The sequence below is a fragment of the Apis florea genome, unplaced genomic scaffold, assembly GCF_048593485.1.
Source record: "Apis florea isolate Af1SG1 unplaced genomic scaffold, ASM4859348v1 contig_3195_pilon, whole genome shotgun sequence".
NCBI lineage: Eukaryota > Metazoa > Arthropoda > Insecta > Hymenoptera > Apidae > Apis > Apis florea.
This window is the reverse complement of record NW_028256722.1, coordinates 283,519-310,940: the sequence shown is the minus strand read 5'-3', so window position 1 is coordinate 310,940 and position 27,422 is coordinate 283,519. Positions and strand designations below refer to the sequence as shown.

The window sequence follows — 27,422 nt, the reverse complement described above, 5'->3', positions numbered from 1 at the left end:
TTCCTATTATTTTCTACCTCCCCCTTCGTTTCCTCGAATCTTCCATTTTTCCCAATAATTTTATTTATCGTCAACCCTCTACAAACTTTATTCCAAAACCTTCTCAAACATCAATGTCTAACTTTCCAAATTTTTTCCAATGATTTTTTCTTTCTTATCCCCTTTTCAAACCCTTACTCACATCTTAAATATTCATCCAGCAAATCAAAAAAAAAAAAAAAAAGAAAATAGAATCACAATGATACAAGTATGCATTTTCGATACGATCACGATTGGTCGAACATGAGCCGCTTGTTATGAGTCTTCAATTTGTCCGGATTGCCAGCATACTCGTTAGCATATCGGTGCTCCTGATAAATTTCGAGTCGAAATCCCACACATTGGGACCACCTCCTGGCCGCGAGCAGATCGGATTACGCTTTAGATTGTCTGGCTCGAAATGCAATATCGATACGTGTAATTGTCTTCGATCGACGCATCAGAACTGGTTAAATAATCGTAGAATGAGTATTGAGAAGGAAACAAAGCATCGGCTTCGAGGTATTCGAAAGTGTTGAGAAATCTTGAGATGCGAGGACGATTGCATCAAGGAAATTTGGGACAGTTTGACGACGTTTGAAGAAGTTGGTTAGAAAAATTCGAGGAAAATGTTTATTTATTTATTTTTTTTTTTGTAAAAGAATCGAGAAATTAAAATATTATATCGAAATGAAGAAATTTCGGGATGGTTTCCAATATAGTTTCTTGAAAATATTTGTCAAATAGATAAGAAAGATACAAGATAGAAATATATCAATTTTAACAGTTTGACGATGTTTGAAGAAGTTGGTTAGAAAAATTCGAGGAAAATGTTTATTTATTTATTTTTTTTTTTTGTAAAAGAATCGAGAAATTAAAATATTATATCGAAATGAAGAAATTTCGGGATGGTTTCCAATATAGTTTCTTGAAAATATTTGTCAAATAGATAAGAAAGATACAAGATAGAAATATATCAATTTTAACGTAACACACGAGTTACAAGTTATTTGTACAGGTACAAAATTGAACCATTGCTAATAATTTAAACTTTTTGTGAAATCAAAGTTAATCGTCTCTCGATGTTTCCACAAATCGGTTCTCTTTCTTCAAAACGTCTCGCATCCAAGCATTCCTATTTAATCGTATAAAACGAATTTCCACGATACGTTGCGCGTCGTTTGACGATCGTTTGACGGATCCCCACAGATTTATGAGCCAGTTATGAGCGAGTTAATGCGAGTTTCGTGTAGGCAAGCGTTGATTTAGTATCTTAATAGGACAGGACGGTGAAATCTGGTCCGATCGTTTCTCGCCCTGCCTGCCCGATAATTAATTCAATTGTGCGAACGATCCTGCACGCTTCGTCCTTCCTCCTCCTTCCCTCCACCGCGGGAAAGAGAGGCGCACGATCATTTGTCAGCCGATTGCCTTTCGCAATGACGAGCCTCTTTAATTCTTTTTTTTTTTTTTTCTCAAAATACAAGCGATACAAGCTCGGCCAAATTTTTACCTCTGTTCTCCTCTCCGGCTAACGAGGTCGTCGTTAAACTTTATTACACGGCCATTCCCCGTTCAATGCGTCGTCGTTCATTTTAACGTTTGGGATCAGCATAGGTTATTATTGAATCGATGGCAGAGGTTATTACCAGAATGGTACCGGATCTTTTAAGTGGCTGAGCGAGTAATTGGCAGGGATTAATCAGGTTTTTTGCTTAATTACTGTACTACGATTTGAATCTCGATTAGTTGGTTTCGTAAGAGAGACGTTGAACGGGCGTTAAAGTAATTTTCTCTGATAATTGAATCAACTTTGTAATAATTTGTCCTCCATTATTGGAATTTTCGCGAGTTGAAAATCTTCGAATTTTCATTAAACGAAAGTGACTTATCGCGATTGGAAAAATTCTTTGAATTTACGGTTCAATTCGCCGGCAATTATAGAATTGTACGATTTTTATCTTATTAATAAATGAATCTCTGGTGAAAAAGGAAAGGTGATTATTTTTTTGTAGAAGAGAATCGTGTTAAAAAAAGGAAATACAAGAGGAGATAAGAAATCTCGTTTCGCTAAAATTCTTATACTCCTTTTGTTCGAGGAATCGGACGAATTCCATTATTCCTTCGTCATTAGATTGTGTTACAACAGTCTGGCCCATTCATTCCAGGTGCCGACAGCAGTAAAATTTTCGCAATTACAGGGCGTAAACAGCGGTTCGTACAAGTCACTTTACTTATCTATCGTTGCTTGTCAAACATTATAAATAGCTACAAGACGATGTCGTTGAAATAGAACATTTCGTGCTGTTCCTCGAATTTCTACTTCTGATTTCGAAATAATACGTTTGTTAAAGTTTATACGCACTTTTGAAACTTGATTGGAACAATTTTCCGTATGTTTTTCTTTATTGTTAATACAACAAAGTGCATTGGAGTCTCAGAACGTGTAATCATTTTTTCACTTAATTGACGAAAAGTGTGGAAAGCGAAATGCGAAGAATTTAAAATTTGAAAGAAAAAAAAAAAAAGATTCAAAAAATTTTTTTGCTAAAATCAATTTGATAAAATATTAATACTATACGATGTTGCGCGATCAATTAAAATTTATATCATAATGGAACATAGTTTATCGTCGATTCATGACCAACGAAAGATTAGTGGCCGGTTGACCCGTGATTAGTTCGTCAATTTTATGCACCAACGATAAGTTATGACCGCCGTAAAAGATTTTTTCCTAGATTGGGAGATATGGTATTCTAATGGCCGAGAGAATGGATAAGAGGGCAACAGAAGAAAATATAGTTCGTGACAAAGAGCGCTGTTCGCGGTTTTATGCCGCTTTGAGGTAGTTAATAGTTGTTAATGTACTTTACGCATTAACATTTGTCGCAGTAAATAACAATTTATATATTACTTTCCTCTTATAACTAGCATTCTATAAATTACTTGAGACCATTTATTTTGCTTTGTGCGTGTTATTCGATTAATGTAATGGAGGATAACTGATTAGGCAATTGATCGGTGACCAATTAATTAATTCGATAGTCGTTATACTGTATCTTTCCACTCGTTGCGTGTACAATGATAGTAGTGTCAATCATCTATTCGTGATCGTAAAACGTTGTCATCTAACATCTCATATTTTTGGAATATAAGTTTTCTCTTAATATTATAGGTAATTGTTATCTCTTTGATTTTGACTCTAGTTTTTTTGGAAATCAGTATCTTTGGATTCGTTCAAAATATCATTATTAATTTTTTAATCATAAAATCTTGAGTTCCATCAATTTAAAGGTATTTTAGTTTATTTTATTTTGTAATAATAGTTCTGTGTTTTATAATATTATAAAATGGTGGCATCTTAAAAGGAAAAATACAGGTTCTCTGAAAAATCTTAGAACAGTTTACTGTATTTATTTCAAATTAAATGACAAATACTCACACAATTAAATTTTATAAATTTTATATATATCATGTTTAATTAGGAAATTAAAATCAATCCTAAAAATTATTGATTCGCAAAATGATGTTTCAATGTGAGAATTCAAAATTTCCAATGACTCCTACACGATGATCAGATAAGGAATCTGTATTTTTGCCAGTGTCAAGAATATAAACAATCCGTAGACAAGAATCGGCGCTTTCTACGTGGCAAAATTGATATCTTTCAAGATAATGTATACGTTCGAATAAGATATAGCAAGGTGCAGCAATGATTGACTTGTACGAGTGAAATATTCAGGAAGAAAAGATGGATGGAAGCTTAAGGGAAAGCGGAACGTCTATTGTCAGACGAATTTGCGCATCAAGCATATCAAGAATTACTTCTGTAAATTTTTTAAAAAATATTTATTCTATACGTACATATCTTTCAGATAAGACTCTTTAAACCAAAGTCATTTTACATTTTTCAATTCAATAATTTCTTCGAGATTCAACGAAAAATAACTTCAAATCTGCGAATGCAAAATAAAATCAAAAATTATTTTCCAAGTCCGAAATATAAATAAAAAAAAAAAAACCTTCGAACGAAACATCATCCCCAAACATCGTCCCTCCCCATCGTCAAACATCTCCAAACACCGCGAGACTGAGAGAACGAGACAGATCTGTACACACAACGATATCCAGAGATATCGTGTATAAAAAAGAGAAAAGGAAAATCTCGAGCGAGAAGGAACACGATCCTGTTACAGAAACCTTCCCACGACCGACATTTTCATCCGCGTGGAGGAAGCTGCGCGCGCTGTCCAGTTTCCTCGAAATGAATATTCAAGGTTTCCTCAAGTCCGGTCGATGCCTGCTTTGGAAATCGATTACGTTACGGCCACGCGTTACGTCGTTGAAACCGTTGAAACAAGGAACGCTATTAATCACCTGTTACCCGGCCGTGCACGACCAACGTTCGCCGCGAAAAATCTTCGGCAAGAGAATTGAAACGTACACCTCTGACACACTTTCTAAGAGGCATTGTGTGGCCGTGTACTACCGACCGTGGCACACTCGGGGAGGGGAGGATGTTAGGAAAAGAAAGGAAGGGAAGGAAAAAAAAAAAAGGGAGAGACAGGTATACGGTGGTGGATGGAGGTTGATCGATTAGGTCGGTGGCGGGACACGTGCTGCCGTGTTGTTCTTATGGATCGTTGGTGTCGCGCGATGAGTTTTGGGCCACGCGACCGCTTAAGAGTTTTTCTTATTTCTCGCTCGATTTTTCGTTATATTCTTGTTGTGGAAAAGCGACGCGGTTCATGTTATTTTTGAAAAGGAGTACGAGAATTTGATTCTGTTTTTTTCTTTTTTGAATTTTTCACGATTCTCTTGAATTTTTAATCGAAATTAAAGGCTTATCTGTATGGAAAGGAAAAAAGTGGGAATTAAAGGAGAGAAGTAATAATGTGTACGTACAATCGATCATTTTACGAATCTAAAATAAGTATGATCTTACCATTAGCGATGGGATTAAGTATCTCGCAAGATAGACTTGAACTTTGTTCAGTTTCGAATCTATTTTATGAGACAGTACTCTTCTTCTACTCTTTCCTAAAAACTATTCTTAAGGAATAGACAGATTTTAAAATCTGTACAAGTTCGTTTCACAAGATATAAGACTACCATCAATCTAATAAACATAAATATAATACCACGTCACAATGATAAAAACTTTCGAGTAATTATTTCTCGAGTGTATTATTACTCAAAAACATCGGGAAACCGAAATCGACTCGTAAATTGATGATTCGTATGCACGCGACAAACTCGAACCCATCCCTACCCAGTCATCGTATTCCAGTCATCGCCTCGCACTGCCGATAATTAAAATCGATAACCGTGACGTTACGAAATCGTTTCGTACGCGTGTAAAAGTGCACGTTTCTCGGTCGAGGGCCGATTTTCGACCGGTAGCATGAGAAATGGCCGGTGGAACGAGAGAGAGAGAGAGAGAGAGAAACCGGTGTCAGTCAAAATAGAACGCGTGTATATAACTCACCGGGATTACGTAAAGACGTTAACGTTAATTCGATAACGATCGGCGGGGAGCGGAACGAGACCGGTTACACCGGGACACCCGGTATAAGCGCAAGGTGGACGGCCTTCGGGATTGGGTGTATTTTACAGTCCTCCTCCTCTGTGTATCGTGTGCATATGTGAAACGAGACAAACGATTTGCTTGGACCTCGGTATCGGTGTCCAGACTGGTTGGATCCCCTTTTCTCGATCGCGGTTTAATGATAAGGATCGATTGATCGTTGCACGAGACGACGTTTGCTTTATTAAGAAGTTTGGAGAATTTAGGAATAGAATGTATTGAACATGGTGTGTTTTAATTTACAAATTTTTTTTATTTGTAAATTATTGTATGTTTTGTTCGGCTTTGTATCGATCCAAAATATTTTTGGATTAACGCGATTTTTAGTAAAATTAATTCTTTTTGATAAATCTAATAAAAAAGTTTCTTGAAGTAAGAAACGTTGAGCTCTTAGATTTTCATATATAACGAAAGAAAGAATGTCGTGAGGTGGATATAAAATATCTTCTTTCAAGTTAATATTGTGTTATAATGGATTATTTTATTCCGAGTTTGACCCATCTTGATCAATTTTATGTTGCGTTAAGAATTAAAATACATTTGTATTTTTTTCGATATTATAACGTGAAGATTACATAAAATCCATACTTTCTTACGAGTTAATGAATCAAGTTTCTTTGAATCTGATATTTCTTTAGATTTCTAAATTTCTTCTAAACCATGGCATAATCTATTTTAATGCACTTTTTCAGTTTCGGGGTATTAACGGTGAATGAAAAGAAAAAAAAAGAAAAGAAAAAAATTAAAATTTCATATTATTTTGTAAACACGCGCACATTAAGAGGATATATTTTAAAGAGAGACGTATAATTATGTTAATAGAGACAAGTACCACTTGCAAGTAAGTTAATCTAGCCTTGTGACATTTTTCCTCGACTGGCTAACGTTTCAAACTTTATAACCTGTTACATTTATGCGGAATATTATTTTACAGTTAGTTATTAATTAAAGTTTTACATTATATACGAACAAAAAATATGGAATAAAAAAGTCGAAGTCATCGTATATTTTGCATATACAAATTACTTTCTGTATTTCGTTTAGAAATTTGCATTATTCTCCAATATTTACATAATTATATTCGTTCGAAACATTATCAAAGAAATCTGTGTGTGAGCAGAGCGAAGGAATTTGTTGTCCTGAAATTAGTCTGAAAATCTCGTTTTCGAATTTTAAGAATAGATAGTAAACATAATATTATGAAGTCAAACACCAGAACCAGCCACGGTTCGACAAGAATCGAACCAAATAGTATATAATATATTCGGGCCTTCAAAACAATGGACGGAGAAAATTTTGCACGAATTCTCTAGCCATTCCTCGTGTTCACCGTCTCGAGACAAAAATTAACCGCGAAATAATAAAGAAACAATGTGATGGTGAATATTTCATTTTTCAACGGATGAGAGGAAGATGAAAAGAAAAAATTGGCGGACCATGCGATAATGATAGAGGAACTCGTTGAAAAAGTTTCAGAAATTAAGTAAAAAGTTTCACTCGTTCATTTGGATTTGAATTGCAAATAACTTTCTATTGTTGTTTCCAATTTGAAAATTTCTGAAAATGATTAATAATCAGATGTTATCGAAGCGTTGTTAATAAATTGTATCTTGGAAAAAAGTTAAACAATAATTATTATCTATTTGATAGATAATAATCAATCGATTTTGATTTATGATGCTCTACGATTCAAATTTTTAATAAATTATTCCAATTCAGAAAAATTAGGTACAACATTTATTAGCAAATTTGTAAATTGATTCGGTATTATCGATTATGGCTAATTTTAATTTTCTGTGAATCGATTAAAGGAGAACAGTTAAATGGGCGTTAAATTTAAATATTTTAGTAAAATAAGGAGGGAAAAACGAAACGTTAAAACAGTCGATTAATTACTGCAATGAAATAAAATATCGAAACAGTCGAGTAACATTACAGTGAAGAAGGCAGATTTATACATGATCGCTATCCAAATTAAACTTTTTGATCCTGTGCTTTTAATACTGTCTTATTTTACAGTTTAACTTTGTATAATAAAGATTAAAAAAAAAAAAAAAAAAGCGAATAAGATTTAACGAGTTAGTTTAGTTTCATCGTGTATCCAATTGGCGTCACTTTGCTCTGCAACGGATATTCCTGATGCAAAATGATGCAGAACGCAGAATTTAAGCCGTAAACTTGAATATGCATGAACTTATTAAACACAGGAAGACGATGGAAATATATACACACGCTGAATTATTATTGAAAATTTTTTTTCAAAGTTAAATTATTAACGAAGAATTAATTATTTTAAGAATTCACAACAAATTCGTGCCGATTCCACATATTTCCCTTCCATGGTAGGAAACATATTTTAAATTTGTTAATAAGAATAAAACTGTCTCATTTTTTGCATAGCACGAATATTATTCCTGCTGATTTCGTTAGAAATATTTTCTCAAAGATTAGGAACTTACTTGTATACCATAATGAACATCATAAAGAAGGGGATAAGGATACGTAAATATTTTTTATAATTATATACGAAACTCTTGGTAAACTCTGGACAATCAATTCTGGAATTGAAAAATAGGAAATCTTAGCGAAGAGGAATTTTTCGATCTTGATTTTTATATAAAATTTGCAATCGTATCCTCATTTTCCAATGAAATTTTCTTTATCAATAATTTTCATTTTATTCTCAAATTTCTCGAGTGAAATAGTAAAAAATAGTTTATTTCAACGAACGAAATGTGTCGTTTTTCTTTTATATCTTCTTCTTTCGCTGTGAAAAAAAATTTTCTTCGTTGGTCGACACTTATGAATAAAGGTGTGCACAACACGAAATGCCCTTTTAACTCGCTCCCTCTTCTGTGATTGGAACAATGCCGCCTATTTCTTATGGATGTAAGATCGAGATTTCGACCTTTCGATCGAGGTCGTTACGTCACGAAATGCCTCGCGAATCGCTACATCGCTATTAATTATAGCCAATTATCGAACTCGATAGGAATTCAACGACGAAACTTTGTAACAAGTGGATAATTTAATATCACTTAATGGCATGATCGTGAATGGATGTCATCGTTAGGGTGTGAAGCGAATTAACATTATTGTAAATCTTGCATCGAGTTATAGTCTCAGTTTTGTAACGGTGAAACAATATTGAGAAAATTTTCAGTGGAGAATTAGTGAAATAGAGTGATTTGAATTAATAGGATAATATCGTGTAAGAAATAAAAATACGGATGGAAAAGTCGAGGATGTAAATAATTTATTTTGAAACAATATTATGTAATATCGAGAAGAGGTAATAATCAAATGGAAAAGTTTGAAAGAAATGATCGTAGGAAAAGTTTTTGTAATTTTTCATATTCTTATCAGATTGTTTTATTTTTTTCACAGGTTCAGAGGAAAGATGTAACCTGTTCCAGTTTCCAGGATCATCCTGCACTACTACTGTATATTCGAGAAATTGAATCTGCTGAAATGTAACACGAGAATCAGTATGCGATTATCGAAGACTGTGTCAAGTGTCTGCTGGATCTGGATATTCCGACCACCAGACGGATTCTTTGATTCTTCAGATGGTTATCTTTCAGAAAACCCGTGAGAATAGGTCGTTCAATAGGTCAGTAAAAATAAAAGTAAAAAGAAATCAAACTTATAATTAATGCGTTCATAAATTTTGTAAGATCAAAATTAAGAAAACTTGTTGAGTTGAACTAGAGTTTTCTATTGCATCTTATATTAATAATAAATACAATTTATTATTTATATGCATTTCAAAAATGCAAAAAACATAGGGGAACAATTATTCAGAACACTCTCATGCCATTTATTTTCAAACTGTTCCAATCTAGTGTACCATCTCAAAACTTTTTACACTTTGAAACACTTCAAATGCCTTAACATAATGCAATCAAATCCATCAAATATCCCCACCCTTTAATCGAAACAAAAGATCAACCTAATTCCTCATCGCATCGCTACCATTCTCAAAGATAAAGAATCACCAACACTAATCTCCATCTTCCCTCCTCCAAGATGAATACTCGAGCGGTGATAAATCATCCCATTACATTATCCACAATCGTAATCTCGATAGCACCTGAGGAGGGATCGAAACTGTGGATCGCGAGTCGCGTGTCGTGATCGTTCACGTTGGTCTTCGTAATTAGGGCCTGACGAAAGAAGGCCCCTCGTAAATTCTCATTGGATGTAATAATCGCGATCGTGACCAATAATTAGATGCGAGAAAACTTAACCAACTTAATCGTTATTTTCGTATCTTAATCTCGATGGGACAAACGAAAAAGTTGAAGCAAGATTAATTTTTCTTAATGAAGATTAAGAAAATAAATTTAGGTGATCTCTTTAGTTACTTCTTAAAATAAAAAGATATAAATATGTAGAGTGTTCAATATATCGTTCGTTCGTTTAAATTTCAATTGCTCAGGACTTAACTATGACTTAGCTGCGACACTAGCGCCACGTGACTCTTAACTATTAGTATATTCTTTATATTCTTATTTATTTGATTATTATTATTTATTATTTTTGCTTTCTTACTTTTTAAATATTTCGAATTATTATATTTTTCTGCAAAGATAAAAAGAAACTTATTTTGTTAATTTTTAACAAGAAAAGTTGTGCTTGAAATTAATCTTCGGTCGTCGTAATAAATGAGTCTCGATTGATATTTTTATATTGATTATTTTTGTGTTTGTCTTTCAAAATCCATTCTCAAAAATTCTGGAAATATATTAATGTAATCTCTATCTCTATTGCTATCTTCGATCTTCGACAATTATTTTCATATATAATCTTAAATAAAAATTTTCATTTTATGATTTTGTGAAATCTATCTAGAGACTTGTATTGATGTTTTTCTTTTACTCTTCGATTGTTTGTTACTTTAAAAAATATATATCAGATTTTACCTCCAACCTTTATCCGAATTATTGTTCGAACATCGATCGCATCATCGTTATTTCGTCTCGCGATCGTCTCGTGCGCGGATGTTCCGGGAGAAAAGAGAACGAGGAAGCGCAGAAACGGGATCTCGGATAAAAAACGGGATACCTGAATTCATAGACGACTCGTTGACGTCTCTCGAACTGGTTCGAGAAGGGCATCGAACCATCCTCCGCCTTCTACTGCGTGTCTAACCGGGCACGCGTTGGTGTCGAGATGAATACTCGGGATAGAAACGTGTTTGACCGAGTTTGAGATCGAGTGGTCATCTTTGGTGCACACTTCCTTACATTAATTTTTGGATAATGATCGATGCTTAAAGATTTTTTTACGTATTTAAGTATATAAGTTTTTCATAATTTATTTCGAACGAAATAGTTTGAGTTAAGTTTGAGATAGTTGGACGTAAATAAAATTTAATTTAATGTTAAAAGAAAATAAAACGAGTGAAGAAATAGCAAGGGAGTGAGATAGTTTGAATAAAGTAGAATAGATTCGATAAAGTTTGAAGTGGTTTGATTTTAGATTTCGAAACGTTCTTTCTATTTTAAAATAAATTAATGAATATGCTGAAAAAACAAGGAGCTGTATAATTCTGACCTTATTTTTTAAAACTGTAAATTGTAAGATGTTTTTATTGCATCTTTTTTTTTATTATATACATGTACATACATATGTATAATGACCACACAAACATCAATGTAAGTCCGTTAACCTTGTTTTTTAGAGCATTCTTCGTTCTTCATTGTACTACTTTTTCCCTGAAGCAATTAAGAACATCATTATTCCTATTTATACAGAAAATTTTCGACACATATTATTAGGACATAATATATCGTTATTATGAAAATAAGTTATGAAAGTAAGTAATAGAAACGCAAGTCTTAAAATAATTCTTTAAATAAATGTAATATATTTAAATAAATTTTATTTTTATTTCATATCTTCCATCGTTTTGTAAATTTCCGTGGAGAAAGAAAATTTTTTAATTTTTTTAAAGGAATTCGTTAGATTTTTTCATATTTTTAAAAATTGTTAAATCTTTTTTTATAAAAAATAAGATTAAAGGTAAAAATACTTTGAGAAATAAAATAATTCCGACTTTGTAGAGAAAAATTCAAAGGATTTTTTATTGATATATTTTTCAATTTATCGCGTGAATGACATCGAATCGAAGATGATAAGATTCACAGTTACGAAATAGAAGTAGATTAAAAATCTAATAGTTTTGAATATTATTATAGGCATTAACGGTAATGCGCTGCGTTGCCTCAGAGTGCATTCCTTCCGCAATAAAGCATGCGTATGCATGGACTATAATTTTCAATTATAGCGTAGAAGTTGATGGCCGACTGGTGGTGCCGCGCCGAGTCATTTTACCCGATTTGTTTGAACTTCAACCTTATACATTCAAGAAACCATTCGAGCAGAATAATTCGTGCCTCGGTGGAAATGGTCCTTCGAAAATTATCATTTCGCCTCGAAGGATATAGAAATAATTTCCCCTTACGTAATTTAGAAATTTTCGATCTGATCGATAAAAATTTTATCTAAGCGAAACTATGGAAATGCGGAATAGATATTTTAAAATATATTTATCGATTACGGTTTTACTTCTTTTATAAACTATTTTACGCGCAAGAATTCTATATTTATTATATAGCAGAATAATTTAGATTTAAAATTATACAAGAATTCGTTCTATTTCTAACTAATCTATTAACGCTGCTACTATTTATATTATTTTGTTTCGATTTCGCCAAGATCGAAACGAGTACAAACAATATTTATTCACGACATGCGACGTGTTTTCATTCAAATAATATCCAAGCCCAGTTTCAAATCCTCGATCAAATCATAACCATAACATTCTCGCCTTCCATCACGATCCTCAACGTCTCTCATTCACAATATTCTTCCCCAAGTTTAGACAAGCGACTTTTCTCTCTCCCCGTTTCTCCTTCGATTTTGAATGGGTTAGATCTAACCGTTGACAGGACGCGAATAGGCGTGTTCCGTGCACGAATAGTTCTTCCATTGACTTCTCTTTATTTATGAGCGTGCGTCTGGTTTCGCCCGTTGTGACATTACGATGAAATATTATCATACACATCGTGCCGCGTGGGCGGTTCGACGCGAATTCATACGGGGTTACGATCTTTTGACGTGTCCCATTTCGTTGTGACAGAAGGACCTTCGATTCTCGGATGAAAGATAGAAAAATTTCTGTAAGGATGTGAGAAAGATCGTTATCCAATGTGATAATGATTCATTTGGGTTGTGGTCTAATTTTTTTTTTTTTTTAATGTTACTAGTTGTTAGAACTTTTGTTACGTTTGTTATTAAAGTGTTCTCTTGAAACTTTGTTATGATGCCATTATTTGTTGAGGATGGTAGATTTCAAAAGTTTTTGTTGGATAAGTCTCGACACTTTGTTAGATGACACCATTTGGTTTTGTTGACGATGTGAGTTGGGTAATTAGATTTGAAAGTTAAGGATTAGGGTCAGAGTTTGAAATAAGAGATAATGAGTTTGAAGGTATTTGATGGTTCTAGAATTGGAAGAGAGATTTGAGATTAGATTGAAGTAAAACAAGTTTGAAGATGGGATTTAAAATTGGTGATGAATTTGAATTTAGTGATATGTGCACAATTAATTAAAGTTTATTCTTTATAAGAAATTTAGAAAGCTTAAACAATAAATATTACTTTTCCAAATTCTGTTTAAATATTTCAGAGCATTTTTTAATAATCTCTAAATCAAACACCTCTCACTGTCTCAACAATCAAAAGATCCATCAGTTCAGATATCTATTGTTACGCACTCGTACGTTTAATCTCCTGAAGAATAGCATTATAATACGTTAATTAAAAAAGACGTTAAGATTCGAACGTTCAAAAAAATGCTATTCAATTTTTTGGCATTTCTTCCAATCATACGACAGATCATCTTTCATCCATATCGAAGACTTTCTACAATTTTTTTTTAACACAACAAAACCTGTCAGTTATCAAACCACGACAATTTAACTCGTAAGAACTCCATTGTACATAAAATGGTAGTGATGGGCTCAAACAAAATATTCATTTCCAAATACCATTAATAAACAAATACATTTATATCATCAATACAAAATAAATGAATACGATAATATTTACACTTGCTCGATTCAAACAAACAAATACATCTATCTTAAAAATCAACATTCCCCAATTCCTAAAAAAAAAAACAATAAATCCAACACTTGTACACTCATCTTAAATACCACATTCGACTCGATCCCATCACTACCTACCGCTCAATCCCCAAATCCACGATTCGATCATCATCCAAGACCAGAGAATCCAATCCATAGAATTCGACCAGGTGGCCAAAGCTCTCTCTCTCTCTTTTCTCCTCCGCCACGAGCGAACCTCTGAATACGTCCACTCTGAAAACGGTCGGCTTTCATCAGAAAGCCTTCCTTGTTCGCGGCATCCCGTTATCAATGGACGAATCGCTGAAACTTGACAGTGATTTATCGATCTGACCCCACGACGGCGGTCTTGGGTCACGGAAATTACGCGCGGAAGATCCCTTCCTTGCCGATCGAAAACTGGCGCTCGGGAGAGGAGAGTCTCTCCTCGCTCGATACCCTTGCTAAATCAACCGCGGCCGGCCATTACAACGGGTCGGCCGGGCTTTATTTCAACGTCATTGCGAATTTTCAACGTTCGATCGGCTCGTTAGCTTGACAAATTGCAACGCGGCAATGATTAGCGGGGATCGAATGATTTATCGCTTGGTCCAAGTGGAATAGAGCTTTTGGCCGATAGAGGATCTCCAGCCGATAGGGGATCTCTTTGACTGACCGAGGATTAAGGATATCGTCGTGCGATGGAGAGGAAAGAGAAAGGAGAGATGAGAAAGGAGGATTAGGAAGATTTGAAAGATTTGTTGAAGCTTGCTATTAGGAAGTAGCGAGCTTGCAGAAAGGGAAGTCTCGCGCGAATGAATTTTTCTATTCGTTATATCTCTTTTTTGCAAGCACAGTTTCATTTGTCAGGTCGAGAAATTTAGATTTCTTGCGTTTTAATGTATACTAGAAGGGACAGTTTGTCGTGTGACATTATCAAAAAGTCGAGATAACGTGTACCTTATAAACATTGAAGCATCCATTAAGTAAGGTGTCCTTTGAAATCCAACGTGAAAAAAAATCGAACGAAAGAATGTCAATATATCTCCAAAACGAATGAATCTCCTTTTCTTTTTTTCCTTTTCAGTGGAAGAAATCCTTCGACAATCCCATACACGAAAAACAGAAGAAATGGTCCCCGACAAAAGGTACAGAAGCACCGAACCATTCAGGAAGCCAGTAACCACACTCCGTCCAATTACCACTGGATAACTCGTTGGTAGCTCCATCCTGATTTATCACCGACATGGTTAATCGCATCTCGCCGTGGAGGCCCAATTAAAACGACCAAACAAACCGATTAAAAAAAAAAAAAAAAAGAAAAGAAGAAAAAAGAAAAAAAAAAGAGACGAAAAGAGGAAGGCAGCAACCGAAGAAACAAACATGCACGGGGTGTTGTCGATTATTAAGACAAACGCAAGTTTGTGGTTAAATTATAAGCAATTGAAATTTGTATACGATAAAGAGAGATAATAAAATAAATAATTTACTAACACATTTTAATTCCCCTCATATATAAGGAAAAGTATAAGGAAAGCCTCAGAATTCGATCGAAGCATACTTTATCACATCACAATCCTTTGCAATATTTATATTTATAGATAAAAAATAATATTCAAGTTGCGTTTATCCATTTATCTTCGAATCTTCAAAACGTGCAAGTTTATCGAAGTTACGCTCCTCGTTCCGTATCATGGAAGAATTCGCAAGAAACATTGAAAAAACAAAAAAAGGAAAGAAATCTCGTTCGTCAAACGTTCATCATTCTTTCCCCGAAAATTCCATTCTCCTATCCCACCCGTATATACCCGTGTAAAAGCTCGACCAATACTTTCGAGCAGAAAGCGGCCGAGCGGCATCAACTTTCTCGTGAAATTCACGGTTACCCTTTTCGCGCTTAGTAGGACAAAATATATCAACGGGAGGCTAAGAACGGCACGAATCGTCGGTGTACGCCCCTGGTCATCTGGACACCTCCTCTGCCAGGGCCTCGTTTCGAAAGAGAGAGAGAGAGAGAGAGAGAGAGAGATGGAAACATGGGTTGATCTCTCTCGATCCTTGGCTAAGTAGGTCTTGGGAGCGAAGGAAGCGATGGAGGATGAAGAAGGATGGCCGGTGAGAGGGAAGAGACTGGGCAAAAAGGACGAGAACCGGGCCGAGTAAAAATCTTGGAAACGTGTGTGAGCTGTTTGCCAGGGAGTGAGAGAGAGAAAGAGGGAGGGGGAAGGTGCCCTCTCCTGCGGGCGCTTCTTCTTCGTCGAACCGTGACCAATAACTATCGCAATCGTCCTGAGATTAACAAGCTCTTCCCGTCGAGATTCTTGTGCTCTCCAACTGTCGAGCAATCGATTTAAGGGCGAAGGGAACGAATGATCTTACGTACAGACGAATCGAAATTTTAAGGAATGTTTTTTTTCGTAACGAGTAAGTGAAATTTCTATGTTTATTCGAAGAGTTAATTGTTTCAGATTTGAGACTGGTCGAAGGATTCGATTAATTTCGATTCGAGAATGAAAGTATGCGCATGGATACATGCGCGCGCAAGTGGAAGTGGCTATTCATCAAAGAAGTTATTATTCAATTATAGAAGGGAAGGAATTACAGGCGAAGAGAATCTGTACGATCAATAAAGTGAACAGCTTAATCGTTATACAATTAGCTAAAAAACGTTCGTTATTAATTAATATAATCTTGGTAAATGAAGTTGAGTTGCACAAATGAAGAGAAACAATATTTCAATCTCTTGTTATATTTATTAAAATAGCAAGTATCCATATATCGTATCCATATGTTATCCTTCTCAAGATCCATCACAAATTAAGTTAAGGAAAGATAACCAAGTATGCAGCTCGCTTTCATTTACACGAATAAAAACAGATGGTTTATCTTCGAAGAAGCCCGTTTATTATTACTGCTAAAATTAAAGGAAAAAGATATTGTCCAAAAACTTGGGCCAATCGGATCGAGTTTTATCTCGAGGAGGTGTTCGACCAGGTGGTGGCCAATCTTTGCAAGTTCTTACCGCACTTTACGGTTGCAACCGTGTTACGACAGGTGAGCGGAGGCCGCGTGGAAGATCGATTTTCGTCGGATGATGGGTGCGGTCGTGATATCGCACGCGATAACGGTGCAACGATGCGTTTAATTCATCAATGTGACAACGTTCGCGCTCATAAATTAGCACCATCCAAGTTACTTGAATATCGGGTGCAACAGGGCTCGATGTATCGGAACGAAATTTCAGTTTGTAACGCGTTAAATAAATTACCTCCGATTGGCTCCATTTATCTAGTGTCACTCTTTACGGATAAAAAAATTGTAGATAGAATTAGAAATTTAATTAAGATTCTATTATATATGTGTATATATATATATCGTGCTCGTAAATCTTGTATTTTTAAATTTATAATTAGGACAAGTTTTTAACATAACTTTTAGCGTTCTTTTTAGTGCATTGGGTTTTTTATTACATATATTTGACGACTGTGAAGAATCGATTAATAAGAAATGGAGTTAAGGATAAAAGTATGAGGCGGGATTTGGACTTTGGATTTTGATAAATTACAAAATTGTATAAAATCTAATATTACTTATATTATATATATATATATATTTATTCACTGATAAGAGGATGGAAAAATTGTAGTAGACACGTGTAAATTCATACTTGCAGAATCCTCCACACTTCGAGAAATCGCTTAGCTTTTCCGTTAGAAAGTGGTCGAAATCGTTAAACCGGTGCTCGTTGCACAAATTACACGTTTTACTACTCCCAGAATTCGTTACACCGTGTTGGTAACTAGAAGGACGCCAAGGATCGAGTTATCGTGGAGAGATCTCTGGTGTGGATGTTACGGTTCGCAATTTATAGTTGATATAAAAGACACGAAACCGAGCGTGCAAATACCAGAAGAGAATCAACTTCTCCTCCCATGTTTTTCCCGCGATCCGTGCAACCATCGGGTTAATTATCGATCACCAGGATTACAATTTCACCCGTCCTTCGAGAGAAAAGAAATTAGATTTCATCGTTGAGAAGGAATTCAGTTTTGAAGAAGAAAATTTTATCTCTGAATATTTTAATTCTGTACAATAGAGTATCGGTTGTAATTCTACGACCTAGTGTCTCTAGTGTTTTCGGAGGAAGAATAATATCATGCATCAAAATGTTTTTTCTAGAGTCAAAATTCGTTCGATATTAATTCTTCTAAAATTGACTTGAAATCTTAAAATCTTATCGATACTCTATTTTATAAGTTTTAGTTTAAAGTTCAAGTTTCACTGTATTTTCAAAAAAAAAAAAAAAAAAAAAATACTTGAACCGATTTCACTCACCAATCTCTCCTTTAACTTTACCCTTCTTGAACCAGCTAATATAAACGCACGGGTTCTCTGTCAATTTCTCTTCGAAATCAAATACGAAATTGCCTAACTCTTCTCTAAAATGTTTCTCGCGTCGAAGGAGCAATGGTCGATAAATAAGCGGTAGAACAAATTTTATAACGGAAAAAGCTTTTCGCCTGATCGAGCGTTTAATAAACGACTCGTCGCTTTCCCCGCGTCGTAAATTAAATTCGAGAGGGGTTTTGGAAGCTCCGTTCCAGATATAAATTTGAACGGGGATTTTCGGTGAGCGTAGCGACACGTTTGCACCGCGTTTCCTACGTCCATTGGCTCGGATTTATGGGGCTGGCGGAGTCCATAAAATCTTCCAGTTTATGGTGTATTCGAGCGAATGACTGGTGAATGGAACGCCGTTAGTTCAGGAGGAAACCGGCGGAAAAACTGGTGTTAGAATCTGCGCCAATGCGTCTCACCGCGATTTCTCGTGTTTGGCGGAAAATCGATTTGAGCTTTGTCGAATAGTTTGATGAAGAATTTAATTTTTAATCGATGCAAACGAGAGGAGTACAATATAAGGGGTAAAATAATTTTATCTTAATGGAAAATTATATAATCGTGGAATTATTAAATGGTATTGAAAATAATTTCTCTCTCGTTTGATAAAGATAAATCGAGTTCTTTTAAGCAAGATTTTGTGAAATACAATTTAATGTAAGAAAAAACAATAATGGATCAAATTGTGCACTTTTATTAATCCTTTTAAATTAAAAAGACAGAAAATATTCATATTGTAAAAAAGGATGGTAAATTTAAGAGGTAAAAAAATTTCTTTTTAAAGAAAGCTTTTTCCAGAAGAAAATTTTTAAATAGTTAAAAAGTTCTTGTCAATGATCGAGGAAAAGATAAAATCTTGGAATACGAAAATCTTTTTATTCAGAGGATTGATAAAAGTTCGATAGATAGAATTTAAATTTTTTAGAATTTATAATTAAAAAAAAAAAAAAGAAAGAAAGAAATAAATAAATAGAATAATTCTAATTCCATCAGAACACATAAATTTAATTCAAAACGAAAGGAAAATAACTTGTACACCGATTTTCTTGCTTTCTCGCCACGATTGACAGGGTATAAGAATTTATGCGAACCGACAAATGCGATACAAACGTAACAGCATTTAAAGGTGTAGACATTTCCACGATTTTTAATTGATCGAAGCGATTTCGAAGCGTAATTATTATTCAACATGGATCATTGTGCCGTTAGTTCAATAACGATAAAATTGTTTAACATAGGAGAATTTATTTCAATTTCAAAAAAATCGAAAGAGATAAGAGTACTGTCGAAATAAATTGGCAAAATTGAAGTTTATTTCAGAGAAATTCCAAAGAGTACTTTTAATATTACATTGAATAATTGGTCTTGGATATAATATTTTCTTTCGATTTTTGAGATAAATTGCGAAATTTCATATTTTTTAAAGAAAATTAATATTATTTCACATTACATAATATTGTAATACGATAAGAATATATCGAGCAGTAATAAATATTGTATTGTTAAACGATATATTATATTATACATGTACAGTATTTATACAGTATTTATATTTATAAATAAAATAGCGCAAAAGTTTGAAAGCATTCGAATGTATCATAGCATAATCGAGTAATTTGATCTTCCTTTTATAAAATTGAATTGAAATACCGTCTTGTTATCTAATTTAAACTCATTAGATATGGTTTAACGAGGGTACGAGTTCGAGCTAATAAAACTTTTTATACTTAGAATTTTTTTTTCTATTATGTTGCAGTCCTTATCAATTAATTTGCATACTCTCCTCCGGTATTATTCATCAATCATCGTTGATTTTATTTTATTTTCTTCAAACGAATCAATTACTTTTTGCTATTCACGAGATCAAAGTATATCTCACTTCAGTTTTATAAACAATATATTAAGACCTAATTTTCAAAGCGATGCATGATACGTATAATTATTCAAATACTTGTAATGACATACATTAAAACATAAAAAAGTTACGATTTGTACCTCATTTAGAACGTAATTATATTTTTCAAATTCATCTTTTATATTTCTATATCTGTATTCCTTCTTCATTAATTTTAATCTTTCAAGCAAATAAAATGTAACAAACGTATATATAGAGAAATAAAAATCTATTACATATATTATTGAATTATTTTTGAATTATGCCTGTTTCCTTCACCACAATAGGAACACTAACTATCCTCACTAACTTATGAAAAATTCAATTTCACCGTTAGAAAATCCGAACAACTGTTTCCAACGGTGCATGAATCTAAATTGTTATCTCTGAAATCTCATTGGAACGTTCCTTATGCTCCTCCGATGAACCGGAAGGAGGTTTGTCTCGGAGGCCACTTATTCCGCATCTTGATGCCCCTTTTGTGTTTGCTCAGCCACGCCTGAGAATCGATCCAAAGGAATGAGTACTTAGATCTTCTCTAATCCTTTCGATTCCATAAGCACAGCACGCGATACATTCGATATTATTAGCTGCATCATCCATTGGCGTCAACTCCATCCTATTCCTTCTTGGATTTCTTGGTCTTCGTCGATGAGAATCGAACTACGTTGGTTGATTAATTATTACATTGCTTACGCTTATTAATCAGAGGATTGATTGAATTCTAAGGTAAGAACAAATGGTTGGTTGATTTTTTTTTTTTTATATCAATGCGCACGTATAACTTCTAGTTAATAGATGTACTTAATTGTTCTGATCATTAAGAGGTTATGTTAGGTTAGTTTGTTATAAAGAAGAAGATAGTAGTATATATGTTATTGTAGCTAATCATATTGCAGTCTCTATATAAATTCTAGATTGTAGATTAATAGAAATAAAATTCAAAGATTTGTCTTTTATTGAAACAAAATTCATTTTGAGAATTCGAGCATTATTTGCAATAATGAAACCGAAGAACGAGTTTTAATTTAAATTACTTCAAAAGTCAATTTAAAAAGATAATTACATAAAAGATAAGTATAAATCATGTAAATAATATCTAATTTATAAGAAAATTTGCACAATCACATGCGAGATACACTAGATAATGATATTCGGATACCCGGTATAATGCATTATGCAACAGGTTATTATAAAAACTATCGAAATATTCCAACATAAAAAAAAGAAGTGCCTACATTAAAAATTAAAAATATGATAAAAAATGCACACAACAACGATAGTATTCATGATAGAAGGTAAACGTGTAAGAAGATAATATCTAAATTTATATAACTTGGGAAAAAAAATGGTTTCAAGCTCTAAAAAAAATGACAATGCTAAGAAAGATGACAAAAAAATAAGTAGGGGAATGGTAGGTATATGACAAATGTGAAAAAATTATTTTTAAATTAGTTTTCCTAGTAGAAAAGCGAATTATTGGTTAAAAGTTTCGTTCTAGTGTTCGAGCATTTGGAAATTTCCAAGAATTTGACGTCAGAAGAAATTTAAAAATTCTCGGAATTTGACATCATTTCCAAGAATTGAAGAGATACCAAGAATTTGACGTCATTTCTTAGAAAATTTTCCGATCAACCTCCTATCGTACCATGTTCTCCTAATACAAAATCGAATCTTTGGTCAAAGCTTTCTTCGTTTCAACCATTCGAAAAATTCCGAGAATTCGACGTCATTTCCAAGAATTTCAGTGGTTCCGAGAATTCGATGTCATTTCCAAGAATTTCTGGGATTTCGAGAATTTGACGTCATTTCTTGGAAATGTTTTTCGATCGACCTCCTATCGTATCATGTTCTCCTAATACAAAATCGCATTTTCGGACAAAAATTTTACTTCGATCAGGGAATTTCGATGGCAATCTTTTTTGTTAAATAACTCGCTTATTCTTCACGATATTAAAAAATGCTTGGAATAAAAGTTGCATGGTTTCGAAAGGGCTGTATTCCGGTGCACTCAATTTTTTTTTACATCAACTCATAAAAAAGTTATCAAGGTCAGCTTTATTTTTTTAAATAGCACTATACACTTTTTTATACACCAATCTATGCAGTTTGGCATTCTCTATAAAAATGATTAGAGGTATTTTTAGTGAAAAACCATTAGTTTAGAAGATATTAATTATCTCTTAAACTATAAGTTTTTTGCCATATATGGCTCAGTACTTTTTTATAGAGAATACAAAGGGACAACGACTGGTGTATAAAAAAATGTATAGTTCCATTTAAAAAAACCACGTTCGCGCTTATAACTCCTTAACCCTTCTATTTAGAAAAAAACGAACAGCAGCAGGACGTGCCTCCCTCGAAACCAAGCAACTTTTGTTCGAAACATTTTTTAATATCTCGAAAAATAAGCAAGATACATCGAAAAATGTCGATCGAACACTTGGAAATTTCCAAGAATTTGACGTCATTTCTTGGAAATGTTTTTCGATCGACCTCCTATCGTATCATGTTCTCCTAATACAAAATCGCATTTTCGGACAAAAATTTTACTTCGATCAGGGAATTTCGATGGCAATCTTTTTTGTTAAATAACTCGCTTATTCTTCACGATATTAAAAAATGCTTGGAATAAAAGTTGCATGGTTTCGAAAGGGCTGTATTCCGGTGCACTCAATTTTTTTTTACATCAACTCATAAAAAAGTTATCAAGGTCAGCTTTATTTTTTTAAATAGCACTATACACTTTTTTATACACCAATCATTGCAGTTTGGCATTCTCTATAAAAATGATTAGGGGTATTTTTAGTGAAAAACCATTAGTTTAGAAGATATTAATTATCTCTTAAACTATAAGTTTTTTGCCATATATGGCTCAGTATTTTTTATAGAGAATACAAAGGGACAACGACTGGTGTATAAAAAAATGTATAGTCCCATTTAAAAAAACCACGTTCGCGGTTATAACTCCTTAACCCTTCTATTTAGAAAAAAACGAAGAGCAGCAGGACGTGCCCCCTTCGAAACCAAGCAACTTTTGTTCGAAACATTTTTTAATATCTCGAAAAATAAGCGAGATACATCGAAAAATGTCGATCGAACACTTGGAAATTTCCAAGAATTTGACGTCATTTCTTGGAAATGTTTTTCGATCGACCTCCTATCGTATCATGTTCTCCTAATACAAAATCGCATTTTCGGACAAAAATTTTACTTCGATCAGGGAATTTCGATGGCAATCTTTTTTGTTAAATAACTCGCTTATTCTTCACGATATTAAAAAATGCTTGGAATAAAAGTTGCATGGTTTCGAAAGGGCTGTATTCCGGTGCACTCAATTTTTTTTTACATCAACTCATAAAAAAGTTATCAAGGTCAGCTTTATTTTTTTAAATAGCACTATACACTTTTTTATACACCAATCATTGCAGTTTGGCATTCTCTATAAAAATGATTAGGGGTATTTTTAGTGAAAAACCATTAGTTTAGAAGATATTAATTATCTCTTAAACTATAAGTTTTTTGCCATATATGGCTCAGTACTTTTTTATAGAGAATACAAAGGGACAACGACTGGTGTATAAAAAAATGTATAGTCCCATTTAAAAAAACCACGTTCGCGCTTATAACTCCTTAACCCTTCTATTTAGAAAAAAACGAAGAGCAGCAGGACGTGCCCCCCTCGAAACCAAGCAACTTTTGTTCGAAACATTTTTTAATATCTCGAAAAATAAGCGAGATACATCGAAAAATGTCGATCGAACACTTGGAAATTTCCAAGAATTTGACGTCATTTCTTGGAAATGTTTTTCGATCGACCTCCTATCGTATCATGTTCTCCTAATACAAAATCGCATTTTCGGACAAAAATTTTACTTCGATCAGGGAATTTCGATGGCAATCTTTTTTGTTAAATAACTCGCTTATTCTTCACGATATTAAAAAATGCTTGGAATAAAAGTTGCATGGTTTCGAAAGGGCTGTATTCCGGTGCACTCAATTTTTTTTTACATCAACTCATAAAAAAGTTATCAAGGTCAGCTTTATTTTTTTAAATAGCACTATACACTTTTTTATACACCAATCTATGCAGTTTGGCATTCTCTATAAAAATGATTAGGGGTATTTTTAGTGAAAAACCATTAGTTTAGAAGATATTAATTATCTCTTAAACTATAAGTTTTTTGCCATATATGGCTCAGTACTTTTTTATAGAGAATACAAAGGGACAACGACTGGTGTATAAAAAAATGTATAGTCCCATTTAAAAAAACCACGTTCGCGCTTATAACTCCTTAACCCTTCTATATAAAAAAAAACGAACAGCAGCAGGACGTGCCCCCCTCGAAACCAAGCAACTTTTGTTCGAAACATTTTTTAATATCTCGAAAAATAAGCGAGATACATCGAAAAATGTCGATCGAACACTTGGAAATTTCCAAGAATTTGACGTCATTTCTTGGAAATGTTTTTCGATCGACCTCCTATCGTATCATGTTCTCCTAATACAAAATCGCATTTTCGGACAAAAATTTTACTTCGATCAGGGAATTTCGATGGCAATCTTTTTTGTTAAATAACTCGCTTATTCTTCACGATATTAAAAAATGCTTGGAATAAAAGTTGCATGGTTTCGAAAGGGCTGTATTCCGGTGCACTCAATTTTTTTTTACATCAACTCATAAAAAAGTTATCAAGGTCAGCTTTATTTTTTTAAATAGCACTATACACTTTTTTATACACCAATCTATTGCAGTTTGGCATTCTCTATAAAAATGATTAGGGGTATTTTTAGTGAAAAACCATTAGTTTAGAAGATATTAATTATCTCTTAAACTATAAGTTTTTTGCCATATATGGTTCAGTACTTTTTTATAGAGAATACAAAGGGACAACGACTGGTGTATAAAAAAATGTATAGTCCCATTTAAAAAAACCACGTTCGCGCTTATAACTCCTTAACCCTTCTATTTAGAAAAAAACGAAGAGCAGCAGGACGTGCCCCCCTCGAAACCAAGCAACTTTTGTTCGAAACATTTTTTAATATCTCGAAAAATAAGCGAGATACATCGAAAAATGTCGATCGAACACTTGGAAATTTCCAAGAATTTGACGTCATTTCTTGGAAATGTTTTTCGATCGACCTCCTATCGTATCATGTTCTCCTAATACAAAATCGCATTTTCGGACAAAAATTTTACTTCGATCAGGGAATTTCGATGGCAATCTTTTTTGTTAAATAACTCGCTTATTCTTCACGATATTAAAAAATGCTTGGAATAAAAGTTGCATGGTTTCGAAAGGGCTGTATTCCGGTGCACTCAATTTTTTTTTACATCAACTCATAAAAAAGTTATCAAGGTCAGCTTTATTTTTTTAAATAGCACTATACACTTTTTTATACACCAAACTATGCAGTTTGGCATTCTCTATAAAAATGATTAGGGGTATTTTTAGTGAAAAACCATTAGTTTAGAAGATATTAATTATCTCTTAAACTATAAGTTTTTTGCCATATATGGCTCAGTACTTTTTTATAGAGAATACAAAGGGACAACGACTGGTGTATAAAAAAATGTATAGTCCCATTTAAAAAAACCACGTTCGCGCTTATAACTCCTTAACCCTTCTATTTAAAAAAAAACGAACAGCAGCAGGACGTGCCCCCCTCGAAACCAAGCAACTTTTGTTCGAAACATTTTTTAATATCTCGAAAAATAAGCGAGATACATCGAAAAATGTCGATCGAACACTTGGAAATTTCCAAGAATTTGACGTCATTTCTTGGAAATGTTTTTCGATCGACCTCCTATCGTATCATGTTCTCCTAATACAAAATCGCATTTTCGGACAAAAATTTTACTTCGATCAGGGAATTTCGATGGCAATCTTTTTTGTTAAATAACTCGCTTATTCTTCACGATATTAAAAAATGCTTGGAATAAAAGTTGCATGGTTTCGAAAGGGCTGTATTCCGGTGCACTCAATTTTTTTTTACATCAACTCATAAAAAAGTTATCAAGGTCAGCTTTATTTTTTTAAATAGCACTATACACTTTTTTATACACCAAACTATGCAGTTTGGCATTCTCTATAAAAATGATTAGGGGTATTTTTAGTGAAAAACCATTAGTTTAGAAGATATTAATTATCTCTTAAACTATAAGTTTTTTGCCATATATGGCTTAGTACTTTTTTATAGAGAATACAAAGGGACAACGACTGGTGTATAAAAAAATGTATAGTCCCATTTAAAAAAACCACGTTCGCGCTTATAACTCCTTAACCCTTCTATTTAGAAAAAAACGAAGAGCAGCAGGACGTGCCCCCCTCGAAACCAAGCAACTTTTGTTCGAAACATTTTTTAATATCTCGAAAAATAAGCGAGATACATCGAAAAATGTCGATCGAACACTTGGAAATTTCCAAGAATTTGACGTCATTTCTTGGAAATGTTTTTCGATCGACCTCCTATCGTATCATGTTCTCCTAATACAAAATCGCATTTTCGGACAAAAATTTTACTTCGATCAGGGAATTTCGATGGCAATCTTTTTTGTTAAATAACTCGCTTATTCTTCACGATATTAAAAAATGCTTGGAATAAAAGTTGCATGGTTTCGAAAGGGCTGTATTCCGGTGCACTCAATTTTTTTTTACATCAACTCATAAAAAAGTTATCAAGGTCAGCTTTATTTTTTTAAATAGCACTATACACTTTTTTATACACCAATCATTGCAGTTTGGCATTCTCTATAAAAATGATTAGGGGTATTTTTAGTGAAAAACCATTAGTTTAGAAGATATTAATTATCTCTTAAACTATAAGTTTTTTGCCATATATGGCTCAGTACTTTTTTATAGAGAATACAAAGGGACAACGACTGGTGTATAAAAAAATGTATAGTCCCATTTAAAAAAACCACGTTCGCGCTTATAACTCCTTAACCCTTCTATATAAAAAAAAACGAACAGCAGCAGGACGTGCCCCCCTCGAAACCAAGCAACTTTTGTTCGAAACATTTTTTAATATCTCGAAAAATAAGCGAGATACATCGAAAAATGTCGATCGAACACTTGGAAATTTCCAAGAATTTGACGTCATTTCTTGGAAATGTTTTTCGATCGACCTCCTATCGTATCATGTTCTCCTAATACAAAATCGCATTTTCGGACAAAAATTTTACTTCGATCAGGGAATTTCGATGGCAATCTTTTTTGTTAAATAACTCGCTTATTCTTCACGATATTAAAAAATGCTTGGAATAAAAGTTGCATGGTTTCGAAAGGGCTGTATTCCGGTGCACTCAATTTTTTTTTACATCAACTCATAAAAAAGTTATCAAGGTCAGCTTTATTTTTTTAAATAGCACTATACACTTTTTTATAC

The 27,422-nt window shown here is 33.5% G+C and overlaps 1 protein-coding gene and 1 long non-coding RNA gene across 2 annotated transcripts in view; one reads left to right on the top strand and one right to left on the bottom strand.

The window, feature by feature from the left end:
- LOC116414381 (uncharacterized) overlaps positions 1-15,233 on the top strand; it is a 53,407-nt gene extending 38,174 nt beyond the window's left edge. The window contains exons 5-6 of the long non-coding RNA XR_015292702.1: positions 8,993-9,218; positions 14,828-15,233. This is a non-coding gene — a long non-coding RNA (uncharacterized LOC116414381). The remainder of the gene's footprint in view (positions 1-8,992; positions 9,219-14,827) is intronic.
- The window catches only part of LOC105735475 (uncharacterized), a 127,347-nt gene that overhangs the window by 53,891 nt on the left and 46,034 nt on the right, over positions 1-27,422 (bottom strand). The gene's annotated exons all lie outside the window — the stretch shown is intronic.